Source organism: Agelaius phoeniceus, chromosome 10 (assembly GCF_051311805.1).
Source record: "Agelaius phoeniceus isolate bAgePho1 chromosome 10, bAgePho1.hap1, whole genome shotgun sequence".
Taxonomy (NCBI): Eukaryota; Metazoa; Chordata; class Aves; order Passeriformes; family Icteridae; genus Agelaius; species Agelaius phoeniceus.
In genome coordinates this window covers 1,952,902-1,965,642 of record NC_135274.1, presented here as the reverse complement: position 1 = coordinate 1,965,642, position 12,741 = coordinate 1,952,902, and the positions used below count along the sequence as shown (strand labels likewise).

The window sequence follows — 12,741 nt, the reverse complement described above, 5'->3', positions numbered from 1 at the left end:
CATCTGACATTTGTTTGTATTTGTTTAAAATCTGGACAGAGCATGTGGTTCCTCCCTGACATAACCTCTGCTCTCCTAACACAGGGTTCTAGTCCTTTCACTGCATTCTTTCTCTCACCTGAACTCAAGACATACTGTTGGTTTCTGCAAAGTACCAAAGCAGACAGCTCCTCATCTCAGTTGACATATCTGTACACTATGACACTGCAAAACAGAAAGAAATATTCCAAAAGGGAAACAGTGTTGAGTGTACGAGGAAGAGAATCTCATTATTTTATATACATGTATACATATATATACACACACACAGAAATACAGAATCCTTCTGGTTGGAGAAGACCTTTAAGTTCATCAAGTCAAATCATTCCCTCAGCACAGCCAAGCTCACCACTAACCACATCCCCAAGTGTCACATCTAGAAATCTTTTGAATCCCTCCAGGGGTGGTGACTCCACCACTGCCCTGGGCAGCCTGTTCCAATGCTTAGAAACCCTTTCTTTCCATGAAAACATTTTTTTCTAATTTCCAATCTAAACCCTAGTGTGACTTGAAGCTGTTTCCTCTTCTCCTGTCACTCATTCTTGGGAGAAGACACTGACCCTCAACTCATTACAATCTGCTTTCAGGTAGTTGTAGAAAGGAGTAAGGGGCTCCCTGAGCCTCCTTTTCTCCAGATTAAACCTTTCCCAACACCAAGTTGTTCCTGTAGTTCCCAGATTCTGTTCCTTATTGTAGATAAGGATCACAGCTGCTCACCTCAGGTCAGCTGGGAGCTCCCCACAGTCAAGAGTGCTGGTGAATGATGGACAGTGAGCACTTCCACCAGGTCTCAGCACCCCGGGAGAATCCCACCCAGCCCCACAGACCTGCGTATACCTAAGGGCTGTGGCAAGTTGCAGCATTCACAGTCTCTGAACAGAGAGAGACATAATTCCCTCTCCCCCAGGATTTCTCCTGGGAAGCCAATGAGAAGCTTAGAGAAGAAGAAAAACAATTCTCATGTCTTTCACTACTCCTGTTGTTTTGCACACATGGAATGTGTTATGGAGATTTGCTAAGAGTGATTTGTTAATTGGACACCAGTGAAGATTGTTAGATTGTTTTGTTTCCTTGGCCATTTGGGTCAAAGCTGTATCCTGACTGTCTCAGACAGTCATGGATTTTCTTTAGTATAGTGTAGTATAGTATAGTATTCCTGGGATCTCTGCTGGTCAGAGTGACTTCGAGATACGTACAAGTCTCTTTTCTTAGCTCAGCAGCTGAAGAAGGAGTCAGGATTTTTTCTGTTTTCATTCTTAAGGTTGCTTATTTCTCACCTGCAACATTCTTTCTTTGGCTTGCTGAGGTCTGTCTGGCAGGTAAGACAGAGGGACACTAACCATCCTCAGAGGCAGTGTTGTCTTTTATACTAAAAACTATATGTACATTATTTACAATAACTTCTTAATACTTATCACTTATGTTAGACAGTGAGTTTCTACTTTAATCTAAAAGTGCTAGCATCACTCAGAACATGGAGATTAGGAAGAAGAAAGAAGGACAGGGTATGCTTAAATTCTTTTATCTTGGGAATTCAAGCCTCCATTCTAAAAACCTTAAAAATCTATTTTTCACTCCATCATAAACTAACTATTATTTTACTTAAACTTTTTTGACTTGTAATTTTTTATATAAAGGTGGTAATTTGTTTTATGGGTCAAAATCAAAGTCACAGGGGCTCTGTGCCAAGGTCTCTGAGCCCCCTGGTAGGGGCTCAAGCCATCTAGGACAGCCAGAGAGATGTCTTGAGTTCTGACACAGTATAGTATCTCTTTAGTATAGTTTTAATATGGTATTAGTGTAATATAATACAGCTTTAATAAAGCAATTGTTCAGCATTCTGAATCAATGGAGTCAGATGCCAATCATTCCCAGACATTGGGGTCAGCCTGCATTCAATAGCAAGCCACTGTTGTTATCATATTGCAAAGCTCCCATACCTTCTCAGTGATTTCTCACGAGCAGCTCCTCACAGCACAGCCAACAAAGTCTAACACTCTCCTCACCCAGCTAACCCCCTTTCTATAGCACTCATCCTCATTGGACACAGCTGTGGCCTGTTAAGGGCAGGCCTGTTCCTAATCTTTGCTAATAAGTACAGCTGCAACTCCTCAGGGGTGAGATTACCTTCTGCACTATCTTTATCGTCTTACATTCTATCCCTTCACAAGTCACTAAGCATTCTCCCCTGGGTTGTGGTGCTCCATTCTGCTCCCTATCCCTGTTTTCCCTCTCAGGGAGTTGTGTACCTGGACAACAGCTGTTGTTACTCTTAAAGGCTGAGGGAAAGAAGGTTTTAAGTGTCAGCCTTTTCCTCATTCTTTGCCACTATATTTTCTTCTGCATCCAATAAAGATGGGAGATTATCCTTAGCCCTTCTTTTTCTGCTATTTATTTACTTTTTACTGCCTTTTGTGGCACTGGGACGATTGAGCTCCAGCTGGATTTTGCATATATAGGGGTGTGTGGGTATAATTTCAGAGGCAGAATGAACCCTCATTCTCCCTGTTCCATTTCTCCAAGTCTGAAACTCTTAGTGGCAACAGATGAAAAAGCTTACCAGAAATAAACAAAAGAGTCAATATGAGCCAGACAGAATTGGTGTGGGCAGCCACACCATGCATTGGTGTCACCTGAGGGTCACACTAAATCCTCACACTGAAGGGTTCCTCACCTTCCCAAGGCATCTCTCAAACCTCAAGAATTGGAGATCCTTGGCTCTCTAAAAATGCTCTTTTGTGCCAAATTTAATTATACTGAGAAAAATCAAGCTTTAGTTACAGATGTTTCTCCTTGTCATGCTACATATAAAAATCAGACATATTGGTGTAATCATATTTCTTTAGTTTAGTCAGCATTTAATATCTCTTTTCAATTACCACAGGGGATGTTTTTCATTTGTGGAGATGGAGTTTGTCTTGCTATCCCAGGACACATCATAGGTGGACCATGGATCATTGGGAAACTTACTCTGCTAACACCCAGTGCAAAAACGAAACATAAATGTGAAAGATCTATCAGTCAATATGAGCCAGACTGCAAAGATGATTTTGAACCTTGGAGTTTTACCAAGGATATCCAATTCTTGAGGTTCAAAAGATGCCTTGGGAATGTGAGGAACTTTCCAATCCCACACATCTACTGGGGACCAAAGATCCCGTGTGGATGATCCTGCAAATGTACTTTGCATGGCTTCAACAATTTCTTTTGGAATTGGCCAAGCATCCACTGGCAAACAAACTAGACAGGTGGAAAATGTTTTTTCTGGGGTTGTGTTGGACAGAGATATAGTATCTAAACCTGATACATCAGTGAAAGTCACCCAAACATTTTCTCACTGGCAAATCTGTATTACTAAAAGCAAGCAAAGCAAAAAAGCAGAAGCATAAGACACTGCAAAAGATATTGGAAGTAGACTAAGGGAAAAGGTTTGAATTGCAACTGACAAGCTGTTTGAATCAGATTATAGCAGATACTGCTTTAAAAATATTTACCAAATATACCTCAAACCCCATGAAATTAGGAAAGCTGAGTAAGATGTTTGCAAGAATTTAATTTTAGGAAAAATTCCAACTCACACCAGATTAACAGATCAAAATCTGACCTTTTATAACTGACAAGGTCAGCAACTTTCTTAGTGCCTTGCCTGACCCACAGGATTTCTGACAGAGCCCAGCCTTACCTCTTCTGTTGTGCTTTCCAGCTGGAAGATCACAGAGAAGTCCCCCAGCTGAACTTTACCCAGAGATGGTCAGGTGGCCTGCCAAGCTCCCTCTGCTTACTGAAGGAAAATGCCATCAAATGCTGGTTTTTTTCCAGCTGGGTTAGAAAGTTGTTTGTTGTCAAGCACTACAATGGTGAGGCATGATGCTGAAAACTGAAATAGCTGTAACCTGTGCACAGTGGGAAGAAATAAAACACAGCTGTCATTTTCAGGGCTTTAGTTCTCTATCTCTCTGATGCCTCAGGTTTCAGCTTTTATATTTTTCAGATTCTGTGCTGCTTTAGGGTGTGAGTCTGGGTCTATATGAGGGGATGGTGAGCTCTGTGCACAGAGCAGGGAGACAAAACAATTCCTGCTCCAGCTGGGGACCAAGGACAGGTGATCCAAATCTCAGGCCCAAGAGCACAAACAATGTGGGGTGGAGAGAGAAAAACAAGCAGGATGGGACTGGATGGGCTAAAGCTGGAATTGGACAATGAACTGCAAGATGCAAATGGAGCAGAACTGATCACAGTGAGAGACCCCCATGAGCAGTCACGCATTTTGTGCCCATTTTGGTTCATCCTGGGTGCAGCCCTGGCTGGGCTCTTGTGCTGCCCAAACTGGATCTATTGAGTCCTCCTAATAAATCCCTGCTTTACTATTTAACTCTATCTAGTCTCTGTTCAATATCAGCCTTCTCAAGGCATCACCACCTTTAGTTCAGGAGTTTACATTTTTTTAAGTGAAGCATCTTGGACTGCCCTGAATTTCATCTCATGTCTGGATGGGCTTCATTATTCAAAGGGCACATTATCAATTCCTGATGTCCAGGAAGAGAACTGTGCCTGGAGAATTTTTAATCTCTATGTCGGTAAAAAAAAAATACAGTCAGAAATATCCTGAGAGAAAAAATATTACATAGCAATCCCCATGTATGGACTAAAGGCCCTGACTTCTTGGTGTCTCCAGCTATGTATTACAGAATCTAAATTTGTCATTAAAAGCCATAACCTTTAGCTAAAGAAAATCTAAGGAACAAAAGAGCAAAGCAAAGGGATGATAAATTCAATAGGATCTCCTGTGTAATATCAGACAGGAATTTTGCACTGCACCACCTGCCTCCAGCAAGCTGTCTGAAAATGAGGCAGATTCTACACCCACAAGATTAACTCTTAAAAACGTGCTTTGTTTCAATTTTTCCACATTCAGTGCTCGGAACAGTTCTGTGCTGTTTAGGAAAGGCAGTAAATCTTGAATCCAGCCATAACATTTCCTCAAATAATATCACACCCCTGCTTACAGCACAAGCCCAACGCCAGCGCAACCATGCTGGACTCTGCCTGTGTCCACAGGCTGGGAAAAGCTCATTCCATGGCAGCACCAGCCAACTGGAAAGCTTTAACTGCTCAAGAATTAGTGTGCAACTACCATGTTTACTCCTCAGAACTCTTCTCTCTTTGGTGGTTGCTCCATTATTCATGGGTCAAAGGCCCCAGCTTAACCCAAGAGAGAGCAGAATAAAATCTGTCTACAGATACAGAAAACATAACTGGTGAAACTAATTCACTCTCCTATTTCAGAATATTGAAACATTTCTTTTTAAAACAGAAATTATTCAAATCCTCTATTTTATTGTGACATACAAATGCCAGGATACTCAGCCTTAGATTCCTGTGTTCTGTAGACCATATCAACACTGGCCAGAGTATCAACAAATGTGGGCAAACACCACGATGAGGAGCAATCAGGGAGGAAGAGAAACTATTGCAGCCAATCTGACACTTGCCAAAGCAGCTGTCAACAAAATTTTTCAGGCATTGAGGCAAAGTTTTTCAAGGTTGGATGTCAGAATGTGGCTAAACCAAGTCACATTTGAATGAGTTACATCTGAATGTCAGAGAAAACATACAGCAGAGAATTTGCAAGGAATACTCTTGTCAAGTGAATTGCCTTGCCACAGGTTGCAGTGATAACTGCATGCCTTGAGTGCTGCTCATACTTGTGCTGGGGAAGCTGAGATGAGGCTTTACTAATTTACACACTGAGTCTTTGCAAGGTTCTGCAATTCAGAATATTTGTTCTTGACACGTGTGGATATAGATTTTTGTCAAAGCCTTATTTTGTTCTTTAAGTAATAAAACACTGGCTGCCTTGTATCATGTACAATAAAAATATGCACTTAATATTCTGAAGCATGAGAGAATTTCCAGAAGTTGTGCCTCATCTTATTAGACAGAGCAGAAATGCCTAAACAGTCCCCTGTTTGATGCTTCATTGTGTTCCATAAGTGAATTCCCCTTCCTCCCACTTCACATTCACTGCTCATTTTCTTTCTAAGCTGATCACACTAATGGTTTCACCTTTGTCTATTTGTGTGGGTTTGAAATTGGACAAAGAATCTCTCATACCTACTTTCAGAACATTTTATTTCTTTTATCTTGATAACATGCATTAGGAGTGTGATAGGCTGGTCTCTATCAGCACTTTCCTCTGTATTTAGATGAGATCATTTTGAAAAGCAAGGCAGCAGCAGAACTTCCAGATGAGATCATTAAAAACAATGCTGTTGAATTCCAGGGAAATCCAATCTGAGCAGGTCTCATTATCACTCAGGTTACAGACTATCATGAGCAAGTCTAAACTATATACATTATCAGCTTTCCTTTTAGTAGTGTAAATATTGGGTCTCCTTTGCTCATCCTTTCCTCCCAAAGTGCTCTATTTTCCAACAAATCTTACCTGATTCCAGAATTTGGCCCATCTCTGACCTCAATCCACTATTATGAGGAAGGCTACCAAGATGATTAGAGGGATGGAACACTCTGCTTTCCTGCTATGAAGAAAGATTGAGAAAATTGGGATTGCTCAGTCTGGGAAGCTTCATGGTGACATTAATGTGGCCTAAGGTACTTGAAGGGGAAAAAAGGTGGAGAGGGGCTTACTGCAAGAGCATCTAGAGACAGGGCAAGGGAGAATGCCTTCAAACTGAAAACCAGAAGGTTTAGGTTGGATATCTGGAAGAAATTCTTGACTGTGAGGGTGATGAGATCCTGGCACAGGTTTCCCAGAGAAGCTGTGGCTGCCCCATCCCCAGTGGCAGGGGATGGAATGAGATCTTCAAGGTCCCTTCCAACCCAACCCGCTCTATGACTCTATGATTATTTCTAGGGAGTTTAGCAACCTGAAATGTGTTAGAGGGAAGCCTAGAGAATCAGCCTAACACACCATTATTAAGGTGCATGTTAAATAAACAATCATTAATAGTCAGTTTTAGCCTCAGCTATATTCTGAAATGTTAAATTCTGGGATAGGCTCACTCTAAATATTCTGTTCAATAGCTTCTCAGGAACTCATTAAAACAAAGTAAGCACAGTAAAAGCAAAACACAATGCAGATAATGCACATTCTAAAATGTAAATAATGTAAAATAATGTAAATACTGTAATATGTTCAATATAAATTGAAATAAAAAGCTCCAAAGCTTGTAGGGCAGGGCACTGACCCATATACATGTGCGAAACATCCAGCAGACATCCTGTGCCAGCACCAGAGCTGAAGGATGAGGTTACTTTGGATGATGGCAGGAGGGATGAGGTTACCTTGGGATGATTTTTCACACAGACTGTGAAAAAGTTTAATACAGCAGGGACCAGGACAGAGATTTCACATTCAGCCTTACCTTTGTCACTTCCACAGTGCTTTTGACAGCCCTTAAAATAGCAGTGTTTGGTGGAAAGTGTAAGTCTTCACCTCTGCAGAAAGAAAAGCGTTGATGTTTTGTTACTGATGTGCTTTCCCACAAAAGGTGAAAGAATGTCATGGCAGATTGAAATAAATTCTGCTTGTGACAATGGTTGCACAGTTGTACACTTTATAACTTAAAGAACAGTTAAAAATTACATCTCAGCTATTCCATTTTTCTCTATAAGGAAAGAACTGCAAACCCGCTGCCTGCCCTTACCAAAGTGTAACTGATAACAGATCATGTATACAGAAAAGAATTTGTTGGAAACACTTTTAAAAACATCTAAAAATATAAATGCTGCTAAAGTATGACCCTTGGTCTTACTTTGTAGTGGTATGATTGTGTCAGAGCAAATAAATTCCTTTCCAATGTATTTATTTACTAGTACCTTAGCAGATTTTAATTTTGTTGACACCTGCCCCTAAAAATGATGAAAGCACACCCATTCTGCCTCTCCCACTGCCTTATTCTAATGCACATGAGGGCAATTACTACTTGACAGCTCTCTGATGAATAATTCTGCTCTTTGCTAAGCTTGTCACATTGATCACTGGCCAGCAATACAATTAATAAAGTATTGCTGCCCACATAGCCCATTAATAACTAGCCTGAACTAGAGGTGGCAAGTCTGGTAGATCCAGAGCATTTTAATCTTTCATACCCTGCCAGCTTGGAAGATTAAAGGAAATCTCCAAGACAGTCTCCACATGCCTGCACTGGGCTCCATGACACCCCAGCCAGGGGTACAAGCTCGAGACCTGATATCTCATTAATGCAACTCAGTTGGACATTTCAAGCTTCATTTCCAAATGCTGCACTGCCTTGTGGTCAAAACATTATTTATTTCTTTCTCCTTCCTATTTATATTTCTGAAAGGTAGAATTAATTAAAGTTGTCAGTTCAACCAGAATTCATTAGAAAATAATGGCCATAAATTTAGTGCACTCTCAAACATTGCTTAATAATTCCATAACATTTAGAATGGGAAAAATCAATCTAGGAAAGGTCCCACTTCTTTAATACAGAAAAGGATGAATTAAAGCTCAGTCATGAGCAGCAAGTCTGGAGTTTTCCCACAAGAAAAGAGTCATTTTAATTTCTGCTTTTTAGAGTTTTGCTGACAAACTTCAAGAAGATTTTTTTTTTATTATTATTTCTAGGATATATTATGATCTGTTCATTTAGTCAAGTCCACAGAGGACAGAAAGCTCATCTAGCAGAAAAATATTTTCAAGAACCCCAGCAAGATACTCTGTCATCCTTGGAAATATCAGTGCCTCCATTTCACATTGTGAGAAAATTCCAATTGCATCTCCAGCCTTGGACTAACAAAATCCACATCAGGATCTCTTCTGTTGTCTGTCCTCAGCTTTGCCCAACTTCCAGCCACTTGAGGCTGACCATTTCTGGCTGCCACAAAGAAATTTGGCACAGTAGAGATTCTCCACTAGAATCATATAATCACCCTTTAATTGCACTAGCTTTATTAAGCAGAAACAACACAGGGGAGGTAAAGCATTCTAAGAACAAAAAAGGAATGTGATATTCTCCCTTCTTTGAGAGATGTGAAAGGCAGGAGGAATGCTTGAAAGGACTTCACTAATCCTAATCGCTCAGCATCAGCCAAGAATAGTGAAATGGGATGAAAAAAGAATCCATGTTTCCAGCAGAGCCCACCACGTGGAAGGGAACTGTGGTGATTTTTGTGCTCCCAAATACCAAGGAGCAGGGTGTCCCACCACCAAGACTATTCCCCCTTGATGGGCATTTCAAATCTTTTGCAAATCTTTTATTTCCAACTTTAGAGATTGTGTAATTCCCACACCTGGCACAGAACAGTTCTTTTCCACAGTTCTAGAGAGAAACACACGGATCTTTATAGCTTATGTGGATTGACCTGCAATATTCTGTATCACAAATATTCTCTTATTTTTCTCCCATTTCTAAGTGGTCTGCCTGACATATCCATTCCAGCTTTCCCTCAAGTGTTTCCTAAGAGCACCAGGAGTGTTCAGCACACCACCTGAGGCAATCACCAGATCACCACTGAACTATCTGCTCCAGCAGATAAGCAGAGTCCCACTGAAATACCAGCTCCTCTTTAGGTTATCTAAGCGCAGAAAGCCTTAGGATAAAGCTTCCTGGGCAACCTGGAGTGCTGCAGTTCTGTCCCAAGGTTATGGCTGACAGCAGCCTGCTCAGCTGTGGAGGGAGATTTGCTGTTAGCTGATCTCACAGAATTCACAGAATTCACAGAATCACTGGGTTGGAAGAGCCCTTCAAGACCATCGAGTCCAACCCAGCCCCAACAGCTCAACTAAACCCTGGCACCCAGTGCCACATCCAGGCTTTGTTAAACACACCCAGGGATGGGGACTCCATCACCTCCCTGGGCAGCCATTCCTGAACTTTATCACTCTTTGTGTGAAAAACTTTTACCTGATATCCAACCTAAATTTCCCTTGGCACAGCTTGAGACTCATTGGGAGCTCAGCCCAGCTCTGGGACCAGGAATGGATTACACCCACAGACAGTGTGCTGAGGATGTTCTCAGCCTCCCAAAATCCTTCAGTTTTCAATACCTTGCTTCACAGGGCCAAGAAGCTGTGCCATCAGTCTTGCTAAGCTATTTTTTATTACGCTTTATTTTGCCTTTGGTTTCAAGGGCATGCTTAACACCCATAGGCAAACACAATGGAATATCTCATTTGTCTATGTACATTACATTATTATAGAAGTGACATAGCAGAAGCAATGTGGACTTTAGAAGCTTCTTCTCACTCTGTTTTAATAGAAAAGTTTAATAAGGGAATCTTGACTTCTAGTAATGAAATTAAAGTTTATTGAAGTGGCATAATATGCTGGCAGTGGATGGAATCACAGTATGCACTTAATTACAAAGATGGCTTTCATAAGATTACCCATGCAAATTAGTTGCCTCTTTTCTATGTGTTTAAGGGTTGCACAACCAAAAGACATTTGCATTGTAAATTGTAAATAAAAGAAAAATGGCAGCAACCAGTTATAATACCAGTTAAAGTCATCTCCTAGGAGTGCATTTTCCTCATACACTCCACTTTCCCAGCTCAATGCACCAGTTCAGCTGCAGAGATCCATTCTACCATGAAATTTTGCATGCAGACTTTTGGAGAAAATAATATGCATGTAAAATATCACTAGAAAGGATTATCATGGGAAACAAACTTAAACAGCCGCTGAGGATGGATAGATGAGACCTGTCAGAGGGAATAACACAACTGACAATCCTCAAAGATGGCAGAAGCCTCTGGAAAAAGTATAGCATTAAATTCCAGATATTTCTATCAAATCTGGGGGTTTTAGCACAGGCAAAAAAACCCAAAAAACCCAAAAACATGCAGTGGGAAGAGATAGCTCAATGCCCAGTGCTGGGGTTCAGAAGGAAGAAACTGTTGCTACAATTCATTTATCCATTGGCCTGGAAGTCCTGCCATCAAATGAGAAGTGGAAAAGTCTCATATCCAGTTTTATATTAAAAAAAAACTTTTTTATATTTATATCCAGTCTGTTCTCCTTAGCTGGCCAATTTTGTTTCTGAGAGAAAAGAAGAATTTGAGTTAAACACTAGAAGTAACATTTACAACCATTTCAAAGGAAGCAGTTAAAACAAGCTCTTTTCAAATGCATTTGTTCTTTTGGTTTTGTGAAAGGGCTGTTGAAGGGAGTTGTCACAGCAGGAGAGTCTCAAAATTCTCTCTAGCAGTCACCCTTGCAAAAATCAGAGGAAGAATGGTTCCAAGGAAGTCTTCAGAGTGAGAGCAGGTAAAATTCAGTGATGACAAGCAAGACTGAACTAAAAGGTGGTGGTGTTGGACCTTCTGTCAACATGCGTGTGCTCCCTGCAAGGCCCAGCAGAAATGGGTCCTATCAGCTCACAAGGAGTTTGGTGCACTGTCCCACCCCAGAGTTTCTCTATTTTTATTTTTAGGGACTGATTTTTAGCCAGTGAAATGTACTCACAGAAACCCAAACCAATCCACTAGTGGAAGATACAGTCTTGAAAAGAATTTCTAGGCGTTTTCCAGAATGCTTGTCAGGCCTTGGTCTTTGTGGAAGGGGTTGAGTGATGAAGCAGCCCTGGACTGTACTGGGAACTCTGGAGTGGATGAGGTAGGAGCAGCACTCACTGTTCCAGAACTCCTGCTGCCTGGTGAGAGTGGAACAGTCAGTCACACCCTGGAACGTTCCTCACCTGAACTCTAACCTGAGTGGCATGAAAACATGTTGGAGCTCTGCAAACTCTAGAAATTGCCAACCTGGATTGTGGCCAGGGTGGGATTTCGGTTTTTGTGACTAAAGCCAATGATCTTGTGACCCTAGTGGTCCCATGTCATCCCAGAGTCTGCAGCCAGTTAATAATTAGCATTGACTCCATGATTCCAGAAGGCTGATTGGCAGAACCCAGGAAATTCCTCTGACTGCCCTGGAGGACTCGAGACCCTGCCCGGGAGGCTCAGAGACCGTGGCACAGAACCCAAGACCCCTGTGCCTTTGATCTTGGACCATGGAAAAACAACTACCAACCTTAATATAAAGAATTACAAGTCAAGAGAGTTTAAGTAGAATCATAGTGAATTTATTACTCGGTGAAAATGTAGATTTTTTGGGGTTTTTAGAATGGGGTTCAGGAGGCAAGATGAAGGAATCTGGGCATGTCCAGCCTTTCTCCTTCTTCTTCTTGGCCTCCATCTTCTGCTGTGATGGTGGCACTTTTAGATTGTTTAGAGTAAAAGCTCACTGTCTAACATAGATGATTGGTATTAGGAAGTTATGGTAAATAATGTAGTTTTTAGTATAAAAAGACAACACCACCTCTGAGGTGAGCAGTGTGCCTCTGTCTGACCTGCCACACAGACCTCAGTGGATCAGAGAAAGAATGTTCTAGATAAGAAACAATAAACAACCTTGAGAACCAGAACAGAAGAATCCTGACTCCTTCTTCGACTGCCGGGCTGGGAAAAGAAGCTTGTACCTATCTCAGAGTCACTGTGGCCAGCAGGGATTCTGAGAGCTGATCAATCCCTTTGTTATACTATATTATACTGTACTTCTTGAGAAACTCATCACCCTCACAGCCAGTTCCATACCAACAGATCCAATTGGTCAATCAATCCAAACACCATCACCAGTGGCCAATTCAGAAACCACCCTTTGGAAAACAAATTCACATAACACATTCCACATGTGCACAACAACAGGTGCAGCAAGCAGA

The 12,741-nt window shown here is 41.3% G+C and overlaps 1 long non-coding RNA gene across 2 annotated transcripts in view; it reads right to left on the bottom strand.

Annotated features, from left to right (window-relative positions):
• Positions 1-12,741, bottom strand: part of LOC143694902 (uncharacterized) — a 52,297-nt gene that overhangs the window by 21,493 nt on the left and 18,063 nt on the right. The window contains exons 1-3 of one of the 2 annotated variants that reach the window (XR_013183710.1): positions 11,490-11,540; positions 7,425-7,497; positions 3,722-3,932 (exon numbers count right to left, since the gene is read on the bottom strand). This is a non-coding gene — a long non-coding RNA (uncharacterized LOC143694902). Of the gene's footprint in view, positions 1-3,721; positions 3,933-7,424; positions 7,498-11,489; positions 11,541-12,741 lie in introns of those variants that run through there. The other variant, XR_013183709.1, reaches the window with a different exon arrangement.